Source organism: Phoenix dactylifera, chromosome 17 (genome assembly GCF_051530095.1).
Source record: "Phoenix dactylifera cultivar Ajwa chromosome 17, Ajwa_hap1_PhDact_Kaust_v1.1, whole genome shotgun sequence".
Classification (NCBI taxonomy): Eukaryota; Viridiplantae; Streptophyta; class Magnoliopsida; order Arecales; family Arecaceae; genus Phoenix; species Phoenix dactylifera.
In genome coordinates, this window is record NC_143206.1 from 11,231,564 (window position 1) to 11,245,305 (window position 13,742).

Consider the following 13,742-nt stretch of genomic DNA (forward strand, 5'->3'; position numbering starts at 1 on the left):
CTTCAAAACTCGTTTGAGGGCTTCTCTTTACTCTATTTGTTTATATTGTCATATCTGCTTGTTTAAGAAGCTTTGATTTGTTTTTATTCTTTGTTTTAATATCTTGTAACTTGATTCAATCAAGGGATTGAATCAAGGGGTTAAAGGTTTGTTGGTGAGCCAAAGGGAAAACCAACGGTGTAAGGTTTGTTGGTGAGCCAAAGGGAAAACCAACGGAGATAGGTTTGTTGGTGAGCCGAGGGTAAAACCAACGTGTAAGGGTTTGATTGTGAGCCCGGGAAAACAATCGGGGTTGGTTCTAGTCGGTGAGCCTGGGAAAACCGACCGAGTTCGTTGTGCGCTCGTAAAAACAACAAGTTGGGTTGTGAGCTTGTAAAACAACCGGCTGTAATCGGTAGGATTATAGTGAAATTCCCAAGAGGTCTTGGGGAGTGGATGTAGGTGCTGGGGTGCACCGAACCACTATATGTCCTTTGTGTTTGTAATGCCTCTAGTTATTGTCTAACTAACACACTTACTTACTTAGATAAATTGCTTGCTTAATTCTTATCCGCACATCCTTTAGTTGCAAGCATATTTAATCAAGTCGAAGTCTATACATCAAACCCTTGCTAAGTTTAACTTTCACTGTGCATCTATACAACTTAGCATAGTTACTCATAAAGTTTTAGAAGTAGCATAAAAGTTTTAAAAGACCCAATTCACCCCCCCCTCTTGGGTTGTATCTACTGGGCAACAGAGATCCCCTACATCGAAAAGTCGAGTTGTAGGCCAAACTTTTGGAGGCCATAACTTGGTCATACGACGTCCGATAGAGATAATCTTTCTTTTTTTTTTTTAACCGAACAGTCTTTCAAAACCTACAATGTGAAATGGGGCCCCTATATGAAGCGGTGCTCCTAACTATCGAGCCCAAATTTCATCATTTGGGACCTGAAACAGGCAAAACAAACCGACAAATTTATTTTTGGATAAAATTTTAATCAAGCATAGCTTTTTATCTAAGAAGAATCAGACGGAATAACAAAAGACAAAATTGATATAAAAGTCTAGATTTACCTCCTCAAGAATTTTAGCTTTTTCAAGATTACTTCTACTAATGATATCCATTTTAGAAAAGTGTGGGTCTCACCATTATTAATAGAGATTGTGTCCCTCACTTTTTTACATCAATAGAAAAAAAAGAGATTTAAGCCATACTTTCGCATTTTTTTTTTATTTTTATTTTTTTTTTTGAGAGAGAGAGAGATTCGAGTTGAATAGGTTGAGACACCTTCTTTCTCTCCGAATGTCGTATGACCAAGTTATGGCTTACGAAAGTTTGGTCTGCAACTCGACTTTTCGATGTAGCTAATTTTGCTCCTGAATCCTATCCAGACCTGCTCGTAATGGCCAAAGTGGTTTACATCAAATCTAGAATTCTTTTGAATCAAAATTAGATTATCAGTTTGTATCAGCTGGTAAGTTGAATTCATATTATAGTAAACTGATACATAGAAAATATCATATTTGGTTGTAAAAGTTGCTTTCTATAATTGGATTAAATTTAGTTGGCCCCAGTAACAAGTCCTCACGAGGGATCTAGGAGCCTAGAATCCAATAGAGAGCACATGCCCGGTTTCTGCCTAGACTTTCACCTGGCCTCATCCCAAAAAGATACCCTATACCAAAAGTTCATCATATGCACAGATTTTTTTAAGAAATAGTTGTGTACGAGCATAGAACGACCCTCTCTCGATTCCTTCGATTTTAATCAAATATCAAGCAATATCTAAGATTCAGTTCTAAAGCGAGCGGCCTTTGTAGCCTAAACAAAATTCGGAATAAGCCTCATTGTATCCATGAGGACGGAGTAGGATGTGATTTTTTTTTAAAAAAAATAGCACAGATGCTATTGCCGTCAAAATCCGACACGATGATTGCTGGTAGATCTGCACTGAAAAAAGAAAAAGCTAATCCGTGCTAGAAGACTTGCACACAAAGAAAGAAGAAGAGCTCGAAGGTCGTTGTAGCTAATCCGGCCCTGGCTCTTCGATGCTTAAATTAGATAGGATTTTATAGAACAGAAAATGTGGAAACGATGAAGGAGATCGAATAGGAAGTAGAGAGCTTGCAGCGTCATAGACATATCTGGAGCTTGAAATTTTTTTATAGATGATAAGTTTGTGTACCATCATAGTTGGGCTCTGGAATTTTGAGTCTGATAGAAGGTTGATTTATGATTGTTCTAACCTAGATCGATTCTAGAATATGAGTCCAACTAAAACTGATTCCCTACCATATTATGTGTCGGCCTATAATTAGGAGGTCAGATTTTGGCCACATCACTGTAATATTTGAGAGATAGCCTCGTAAAGCAACTTTTGGCTCAACTTTGAAACCATCCAAAGTAAATTCGGTTTTCTTTATTTTACAAGCAATGACATAGCAACCAAAATTAGTTCCACTACTGTTAAGATTTACGGGTAATCTATGGTGATTTAAAATTGCATCTATTAAGTTTGATATACATTGCTAATTCTTTCTCTATTAGCTTAGCTACTCAACTTGGTATTAGAGCTTGCTGAAGGTCATTTATAACATTAGCCACTACTTCGAACCAATCAAGTTGATGCAACTATCGGCTTGTGCTAGTCGATCACACACATGCTGATTATGGGAATGTTCCTCAATCTAGCTTGAGTTTTTATAGGGAGAAGAATGCTTTATGTACCCCAATTAGTAGTGCTTTTGGGTTCAAACTTGACAAGATCTAATTCATAAAAGCATTTTTCCTTTAGTGCAGTTATAGTTTCCATTTGGCATATAACAGCTGCTTTGGGGCCAAACTAGTGAAGTGGGGGGCATGACATAATGCGTTTGTGGAGGAGCCAATTCCAAAGGGCACCATCCCTTGACACCAATAGTGGACATGGAATCCGAGCAGCTAAGAGTCCTTTCACCCATTCATTAGAGAATCATATCATGCCATCCACCTTCCACCAAGAGATGCTCACCACCTCTGTTCATCTCTTTATGGTCTTAAGAAGACCATGGCACTTGTAAGGATAAGGATTCCCCTTCTCCTTCCTTTTTGGCCTTCCCCTTTTTTTGATTGGTTGGTTCATCATTTTGGAAATGGTCAACGATCCCGAGGTCGCATGGCTTTGGGTTTTTACCCTCACGAGTGGAGCAGCCCTCGCTGGACGAACAAGCTCGGACGCAAGTTGGTCAAAACGTGGGAGCAACATCCAAATTAAATCGGTGGCCACCTCACATGAAGAGACGAGTGCATAAAGATTTTGACTTAGTGCTCCATGCTAGATTCTTCCTTTTTTTTGCAGAATACGTGCCATGACATGCAAGTATTCAAGAATTATGAACATCGAATGTCAGGATATCTTGATCTATTAGATTAGTTAAGTGGGATTTGGATGTTTGCCATTGCATGGCCGATATAGGACTAAACTTATGTCTGCATGGGGATTCTTACATTTACAAAAGACTGATTAATGTAACGATCATTGACCCGCATCAGGGTCTACAAGCTGGGGTGCAGAGTACTCCGGTCCGAACCTTTTTGTACATATGACTTTTCCTCTATAGAATCAAACTCGATTATCAAAAATAAGTCAAATTGTAGACTAGAAACCTATATCGTCCACCAGTGTCCACCAGGGGTCCATCACTAAGTCCCCCGAGACCCTGCTACCATCTGCCTAGGTTAACTAGAGAGAGACACTAAGAGAGAGAAAAAGAGAAAGAAGAAAGAGAGAGAAACTAGAGAGAGAATATAGAGAGAGGAGAGAGATAAAAAAGAGAAGAGAAGAAAGAGAGAGAAGAGAGGAGAGGGCAGACATACCTCTCCCCTTCCCTCTCAACCATTCTAGGAGAATTCCATGGACGGTGGCCACTGCAGCCCCTCCACCCGGCGGTGACGGCAGCCCTACAGTGATGATCCTTGCCGACAACGGTGGTTGGCAAAAGCAAGAAAAAGAAGGAGAAGGAACAGAAAAAATGAAGAGATCCTCCCATCTCAGCCATGACGGCGGTTGTTTTCTCCAAACCACCACCACATATCTCACCGGTTCCTAGTGGCGCCAAGGCTCGACCCAAATCCAGTGGCTGTCGACGACAAGCACGGGAGAAGAGACCGAAACAGGAATCCTCTATTTCGGACAGTTTTTTGTCGATTAGCCAGCTCAAACCCCAAGCATTGGGGGCAGCCTGACAAGGAAAAGAAGGAGAAGAAGATGCAGGACACATACCTTGGTCAGGCGAGGTGGTCTGGCATCTTCTTCGACAAAAATCCAAGGAAGAATGACCCGAAAGAGAGCTCGGAATGATGGTGATTTCTCTCCAAATTTTTGGAGAAAATCAAAGGAGGAAGAGGGAAGTTAAATAGGTGTGATCCTATAGTTCGAGTCGAACTCGGATTGCCCAGATAACTTCATTTTTTCGGTGGGATCTCGTTCAAGATCGGGGAGGAAGGAGCCTCCAAGCGGGAGTCTTCCTCCCCATGCAATTCTCCTCACGTGCTGTGCACGAATCGAGTTGGGCCTGACGTCTTTGGTCCAGCCCAAAGCTAACGAGCTAGGGTGCGCTGAGGTCGAGCTGGGCTTGGCCACTCCAAGCTGGCCCACAAGCCCAAAAATCTAGGTTATTACAATAGGTCTATACAGCAATAGACTGGGTCTACTATGATACTATTACAAATAACCTAAATTTTTACCCAAAAAGACCGTCCGAAAAGTATTATTTGAGTTCCTTGATTTTGAATAAGTATCCAGAATCTAATTATTGCATAGTTGATGTAGGACTAAATACACGCTTACATAGCTCCTCATATGCACATCCATACTAGCTGCTTGACCTATAATATTTAAGGATCTAGGGAAGAGGGCTTTTGTTTCTTGTTTTGAGTTCAAATTTCCTACTAATCTTGAAATCTTTTTTTAAAATATTATGAATATATAAGTTGAAAACTTAAAATGGAAGAAAAAATTTCTTAATATCAAAAATCCAAAATGAGAAAATATTTTTTAGTATCAAAATATACCCAGTTGATCCAAAGCAATAAGATAACAAAGTTATAAATATAGCCAAACTAACATATGCAACAAATTAAGCACCCGTACAAGACAACTTCCGGCAGGGCTACGAAAATTTTGGTTCAATGCTCAAGGACAAAGCAAAGTTTGAAAAGATAGGGCTAAGAATTCTTGTAAAGGATCACCAGTCATTGATAACTAGGATATGTAAGCAGACAAGACAAAATATTAAGCACCAGACTAGTCATTGATCACCAACTTTTTTCACTAAAAAGAATTAAGCACCAGACAAGACAGATTCCAGCAGGGCTATGAAAAATTTGGTTCCAAAGCAAGTATAAAAAGATGGGTTGCAGGGCCGAAGCTAAGAATTTTTGAAAACGATCACTAGCATTTGAGAGGATAACTTTAGCTTCGCTGATAAACTGGAGTTATCGGTTAAAGACTGATAGAGACAACATTAGTGGAACCTTTAAACGGATGAGGAATCATATGAACATAATTCTCAATGATATTAAAGTGGGGAAAGTTTTTGCAATAATGCAGGACTTCAGTGATCTTCAGAGATTTAGTAACCTTTGGGTGCTATCTTTTGTATTCTAATTTTTATAAGATATGTTTTATTGGTTGCAATCAAAAAAAAAAAAAGTAAGGCGGACGACAAGACTAGTGTCGCACAATGCCAATATCCTATAGAATGCATAGCCAAAAAAGTAGACTATATGTACCGATGAAAATAAGAAGGGTTATAAGCCTGATTGGGGCAAAGCAAGGGTTGTAGGCAATGCGACATTAGTTGGCATATAACAAAGGATCAGTAAAAACTAATAACGGAGCTTCCAAGTTATTTATACCTACCGTCTTTCGCTTCTTCTTGAAGCCTATTTCGAGACCATTCGACTCTAAGGACTTCTTATAAAAAGTCTCTAATGTTGACTCATGCAAATCCTAGTTTTTATATTTAGGATATGACTGTATTTTGTAAAATATAATTTGGCAAATAGGAAATACCAAAATGCTGTTGGATTCTTTGTTGTTATTACAAAGAACCTGCCCAAACTTCAATTCTTGAAACACTTCACAATATAGCTGGTGAGCATGATGTTACCCCTCCTCTCCATAATTAACTAATCACTTTTTACCAAAGCAATTGCAAAGGGAGACATTGAGCAAAAATTTGTTTTAGTGATACTATAAGTTTTGAAAATAATTCTCTTTATGCTCCATAAAATCCATTTTTGAGTTTTATAAAAAAATGTGGAAGACAAAGTTACAATCTACTTTCTCCTTTTCGAGAAACACATGAAATTCTTTCATCTAAGATTTGAACCTGAGACCTCCAACAGCAGGGGAGGGTTGCGAAACATGTCGAAAGAAAATAAAATAAATAAGAGAAAGAATGTGATTTGTTATCTTAACCAAACAATCATTTATCTAAGATTTTGTATGGCTACATGAACAGACTTTACATGCATAACAAAGGGGAAAGATGAAGAGCAGTAAAGCGTCTAGAGCCCAGAGGAGATTTTTTGAATTGCCTTTAAAAGATTATGGGCACTTTCTGTCCAAAAACTAAAAAAAATACTACTATGCATGCCTCAATTACATGATTTTATGTGGCATACATAAGGGATGGGTGGTTCATTCAAGGATTTAATACCCGGTTGCTTAGTACTTATCAAGATGCATAATGTATTATTCAAACTTGAATAATGAACGCCAACAGCCTTCTTTCGTCGGCCCCTCCATACTCCATTCCAAACAATCTCAAACTCAATTGTCGCCACGTTTGCACACCAGATTTATCGATGTTGTTAGGACTAAACAACCTCTTAGAATCCTAATACATGGTGCACAAAATCGATGATGATCTTACTCCCAAGCTCAATCCCCACCCCAAAAGTTCCATGCCAAAACCAGCTATGAGTGTTTACTAGATTTGATTGAGTTTTCGCTAAAGATACAAATCTTTAGTAGGCAAAATCTGTCTCAGTTTTTGCTCAATATTAGATTGGATTCTAAGTTGATCTCCATCTGGTCTCACTCAAATCCATTTATAGGGTTTAGTTTTAGCATAGGAAGTCTTCTCGATCCAAACTCGATCTAACCCAACTAGAGATCACCGTAGAACAAATTATTACAGCCCAAGATAATCCAGTTTGTCAAAATTTATACATTTGAGTTTTGACTCAAGAAGGAAGACTAGTTATACTAGAATGGTATATTTTGTATGGTTGGTTAGCCATGGCTTTCCCAAACCTAAGTAACTAGTGTTGATAGGAATCTAAACTATCAAAGCAGGATAATTAACCATTAGTCTATTCTACCATGATATCATTTATTTATGAAATCAAGAACATACCTTCATTACTAATAGGTGTTCGCCAAACCCTAATTTTGCTCGATCAACTATGTATATATTTTCTTTTTCTATAACGTCACCTACCTTCATTTAAATATTTCTAGTCGTTATTGATAACATCGGGAAGCAAGAGGAATTTTGGCATTAGATTAAGCATAGATGCATGTAATCTTCGTTATCAATGATAGGAATCATGGAATAATGAATCACTACGACCTACCTACCTATGTCAATATATGAGTAACTTATACTAATCAAATCAAATTATGCCGTGGGTTGAATTAATAAATACAACCGAGAGATGCCCAGTTCAGCTTAAATTGGCTCTTTATACCTCGGCAGTAGGTTTCATGAAACAAATCCATGTTTGAGTTCCGAATCCAGCAGCACGTTGAACGTTGCCCAGTTGCTCGGATATCCATGTATGGCCCTAAGTGTGAGGTTTTAGCTAGCTCGGTAATTTTAATCTAGAATAAAATATGCCAAACTAGAATCGTACATCAAATATTGTATTGAATCTTGGTTTGTACCACTGAGTTAAGTAAGTTCTTGCCTAGAGTAAGTCGTTCAATTTGACCCATAATTTAAAATAATGCTGTTATATTACATTTGCAAAGTTTTTTTTTTATTCCCATTATTTATATGCTAATAATTGGATTTCAAATAATAGCTTTATCTTGTTGATTATCAGTTATTAATTAGTAGTTGTATTGGTGAGCATCAAAAAGTGTTCGCCTTGACATGATGAGCATCCATGTTTGAGTTCCGAATCCAGCAGCACGTTTAACGTTGCCCAGTTGCTCGGATATCCATGTATGGCCCTAAGTGTGAGGTTTTAGCTAGCTCGGTAATTTTAATCTAGAATAAAATATGCCAAACTAGAATCGTACATCAAATATTGTATTGAATCTTGGTTTGTACCACTGAGTTAAGTAAGTTCTTGCCTAGAGTAAGTCGTTCAATTTGACCCATAATTTAAAATAATGCTGTTATATTACATTTGCAAAGTTTTTTTTTTATTCCCATTATTTATATGCTAATAATTGGATTTCAAATAATAGCTTTATCTTGTTGATTATCAGTTATTAATTAGTAGTTGTATTGGTGAGCATCAAAAAGTGTTCGCCTTGACATGATGATAAGGTTATTTCATTGTAATTTGGAGGTTATAAATTGAAATTTGTACATGCGATAAAGTTGGATACGCTTAATCCTTCCTAGATCCTAAATTGGCGGAAGCATTGTGCACCGGGGCACCACTATTTTTTTATTGAATGGTGCCAAAGGGCATACTTGGTAAAGTCATTGTATGTTGATATCAATTTACCTAGATTTTAATCCTATCCTTGATGGAAAAATTTGTGTCTACAATCCCATAATATAAAATAAAATATAACATATTTGAAATAAGTTGCAAAATATAGCCTAGTTCGAGATGCTTCCTTTTAGAATATATCATAATTTGGATGATATTCTCTTTAGAATAAAATTCATCCCAACTTAATGCAAACAATTGATGATGGTTTACTCTCAAGATACAATAAACTACTTCGTGATTGATTCGAAGTCAACTTCATTAAGATGATTTAGGTGCAAAGCTGAGCTAGACTTTTTCTTAGCAAGGAAGGGAAAAAATAAAATAAAACTTCAAAAATGGGGGACAAATATAGTAGGTGTTCTCACAATCTTCTCTCATACTGGCCTCACTTAAGCTGTCATATGAACCTGTATTTATAGATTTCAAAGACATGTAAGGCAAGAAACATGACACTTTAAAAATATATTTTTTGTGTATCTCTTTTTTCATTGGATGACAACAAATTATTTTAAGGATGATTGAAGAATCACTTAGTAATTTGGAGTTAATTACCCCTTTATCCTACCTTGGTAAAAGTGCCTTTTAAATGCAATGATAACAAGAAAGGCATTGACCCTAAATGAGCTCATAACCAATGGAGCAGGGTGCTTTATCCATTGCATAGTAGGCATGAAGAACCCACCAAATAAATATTCTGTAGCTCCTTGATGCATCCTATTGCCAATTGTTTGCTAAGTGACATATCAGCATTAATTTTTCTATATCTTTAGGCCAAGCCACATGAAAGAAGTTATAGAACTAACCTAGAGATATCCCATCCGACCCTACCCAACTTATTCTGAGAATATGGAGTTATTCTAATAAGAGATGCATCCTTTCTTATTAAAGTTTTTTTTTAATAGGAAAAAAATGAAAGAGTGTGTCTCATTGAAAGGATTGAAATCAAGCATGACGTCTGTTTTCATGCACCTTTTGGAAATCTATAAACTTAGGATGATAGGGTAAACTTTGGGACACCATATATAGATGACTAATTAAAGAGCTAGAAGATTTTGAGGTTCCCTACTATCTTCATCCCCCCATCTCTTTATCATTGAACACCTGTACTGGTTTGAATTCAGCCTCAAATTTTTTTAAAGGAATGCATCTTAGAACAATCATGAAGCGATTCGTTATATCTTAAAAGCAAATATTTTGTAAAAGATGGTCGTATTTGGAGGGAGGCTGTCAGCATGCTGCTCCATTTAGCTAGAGATGTGCTACACCTTTTTAGAAAAAAGTTTGACGACAATTATGCTGCTGGAAATCATGGCCCACACAACTATTCATCAGATATAGATGCTGAAGATTCGGCTTCTAATTAGCCACAACTATTCATCAGATACTCTTTCTGCTAAATTAATAAACACATACCATCTATCACTTTTTCAAATGATGGAATCCGAATCAATCATGTTTTCATTAGAAAAGGAGTCATATTTTCTTGACATTTAGATGGAACTGTGTTTGTTGATTAAGAAGCCAATGGTGCTCGTGAGTGCTTCATTTAAACCTACAATCTTGTGTGCTGATTTGGCCTTGCATGGTGAAATGCTTTCAGTTATGTCCATTCAAAATATTCCTTTGACCTACTAAAGTTGCCTCGGTAATTCAGGAATCAACTACTTACATATAGCACTAAATTCTGTGAGGTACACAAGTCACCCATACATCACATACCTTTTATAGCAATTAAATTTTCATAGTGGCACCATCCACTTGTTAATCAATCAATATCAAGATATTTTTTTTTTCTTTTTGCTATGGCAGATAAATTATATCCATCTAGTATGAGTAGGTCCAATATGGTCAAAAAAACCAAAATATCCTGAACATAAACTGAAACCATGGTAAGATTCTCTCAAATGTTGCCTCCAATGTGATCAGCCATATTCGCCTACCTATACATATAGGTAACATGGAAAAAACAATAGTTACTAGCACGTCTCCAAATATCTAAGAGAATGGGATAACCACTCTCCGACTGAACCTGCCTCACGATCCAGCCAATCACCGTTGATGAATTTCCCTCCAAGATGATCCAGCTCACTTGTAAAATGAGCTGCATATACCTAATACCTTTCCAAGCTGCTCTCAGCTCCGCCTTTGAGACAGAAGTATCAAAAATTCGACGTCCATCAGTAGGATCAGTAGGAACAGAGTTGGAGTTTTGCTCTCAAATTACAAATCCGGATTCTCCTCTCCTGCTTCCATCCACTATACTGCTACCAAAAAATCAGGACAAGCACCATTCAGAATGTACTTCATGAGGGCAAGGTATTGCTTTGCGACTCAACTCTAAGACCAAAACAAAAACACTTCTCACATGACCCACAGAACGACTCGATTAACCAAGTCAATATGATTACATGTAACAGTTGTGAAATATAAAATCATACAGTTTTGTGTGCAACTCTTCTCCATCTTATATCAACTTCTGCAAGCACTTGCATCCACTATCATTTTATCTTATACAGAATTTTGCATCTTATATACTTTTCAGGATACACTACAGATCAGAGACCATGGATGAGAGCGATCTGCCATCTAACGTTTTCCTTTTCTCTCTTCGCGTCAGCCATCTGGTACGCATAGCAGCGGCAACGTTGCATTGCGTTGCTCCACGAAGTACGACCAGTTTAATCATGGAGGTTTCTTGGAGCGAGGGATATGATGGGACGTAAGATGGAGGGGATGGGGTCACAGAGAGGACGTGAACAAGTTTGACGTACGAATGAAACAAAGGAAGCTCTTCCACGGTTCTCATCATCGCGCAATCCAGCGCCGAGTCGTCTTGGCCCCGACACGTGTGGAACCACAGGTCCTGGCGCCCGACCGACAGCGATGGTGGCTCCCACGTGCGAGTGGCCGGCGGAGTTTGCGATGGGAGCTACCGGCGTCCCCTTCGTGCTTCCTTCTGCTGCCTCGTGGAGAGAGCATCAGCTGTCTACGTTGATATGAGCGCCGAGATTGTCTCGTTGGTTACAGCGCGATACCGAGGTTTATGTACGTGATTTAAACTACATGCGACGTTAATTACGTCAACTACTACGATTATATATGTAATAAATAATCTGGCTATGGGACCAGCTACTATAACTAAGAGGTCCCAGAAAGGTTCCCTTCCAACATTGCTATCAGACTATCCCAAACCTAATGATGCAACTAGGTGGCTTACGTAATTGGTTTGCCAAGGTGCCTGGCCACGTGTATCCATAAAGGCCCGAGGTTATGGAGAAATTATTCCCTGCAACGCACGACCACGTGGTCGGTCGTGCAGGCGGCCAATCATCGAGGTGCATTTTTATAGGTTCCATTCATCATACGCTCGCCTCTGTGATTAGTCTTTATGGAGGTGTCTCTATAATTGATGGTGTGCACAGCCATGCTGGTGCGAATCATGGAGGGTATAAGATAACAATTGGAGCAAATTTTGGGAGTAACTGAAACTACCGGACTAATCAAAGTCTGGGATACAAAGTTGCAACCTGTGAATGTTTTTAAGAATAGCACATTAGTGATCGGCGCGTTCAAACCTGGATGTTAGAATTCTCATCATATCGCTTTGCAAAAGAGAAGCACAATCACCAATCAGATCAATTTTGGACCCTCAAACTGGACTGCTGTATGAATCAATCCATTCTCTGAAGCCAGTACGTAATTCCACCCAATTACCTTCTATGTACTACTTGTAACGTGTTTTCACACCTCTTATTTAATTTCACTCTTAAACTCACCTACAGCCTTCTGTCGCCACTACCTTTGGCTCCTTATCCCATCCCCTTCTCCCTGAATACATCCAAAACAACTGAACAAATATTTGGTTTCTACCAAATAGCCAATTATCAACGAATCTAATATTATCTATGGATTAGACAAGAAAATCTGCTTTAGGTCTCAATTTCAGATTGTTGCGTACGTGATCTTGAATCTAGCTATAGAGATACACCAAGGCAAGGCTTGACCCGAATCTAGTCCATTAACTACCACCCCAACGTGTCCTATCTTGCATGACATCCCAACCTTAGTCTCTGAACTTTAGTTGGCACATCGAGGATTTCGAAGATAATAGTGATAGGAACAGCATCAGAAGTAGCAACAGTAGAACTAGGAGTAGATCAGGAAATAGAATAAGGTCCACGATGGTTCCAATAGTTTCACATAGGATTCCATAAGAGTACAGAATAGATGCCTCGACTTCTCCAAAAACCAAACGTGCGGCAGAATTATGAAACTGGAAAGATTGACAGGTTCCCTTCCTCGCCAGGCTTGATACATGCACCTATCTGTCCTAATGTTTCTCACAACAAGAAAGTTGGTGGAGCTTAAAACCTAACATATTGGTGAATATTCCCTCCAGCAACACTATAGCGAATGGTGACAGCATGTTAGGCCCAGCTCTTGTCAAAGGACTTGAGAGCGTTTATGGAAAGATGATGAGGTTACTACCTGAAGTGTGCCACCTTCTTCTTCCTTGTATCATTGGCAGAGGAGATTAAGGTAAATTGGTGATACTGGAGTTGAAGAGAGAGGTGCTCAAATGATGGGGGAAAGGAGGTCAACGGCTGCACTGAAGGAGCATAACCTATAATTGAGAGTGGGTGGAGGGGGCCCAAGGCCGACAAAACAGTGGGAGGGACTCGCCTTCCCACCGTCCCTTGTTAGTGCCACTCCGCTCAGCAGCAGTTTGCTTCTCCTTCCTCTTAATGTGAAAGTTGATCCAATTCCAACTTACAATGTCACAGATGTGAAAGGTTGAGAGCCTCAGCTCATTATGATGATTCAGGAAACACTGGCTGGGCTAGGTCCCAACTTAACCATTAGATCTTAATTTAGATTCATGGCTGGATTCCTCCTTTTTCTTTTTTCTTTGGGGTGGTAAAAAATGGATGAATTAAACCATTCGAGTATAAATACATCCATGGAAATCTAAAAACAAAATATCGAATAATTGAAGAGGAACATTTGTCGAAGAATCCCATAATGTATATCC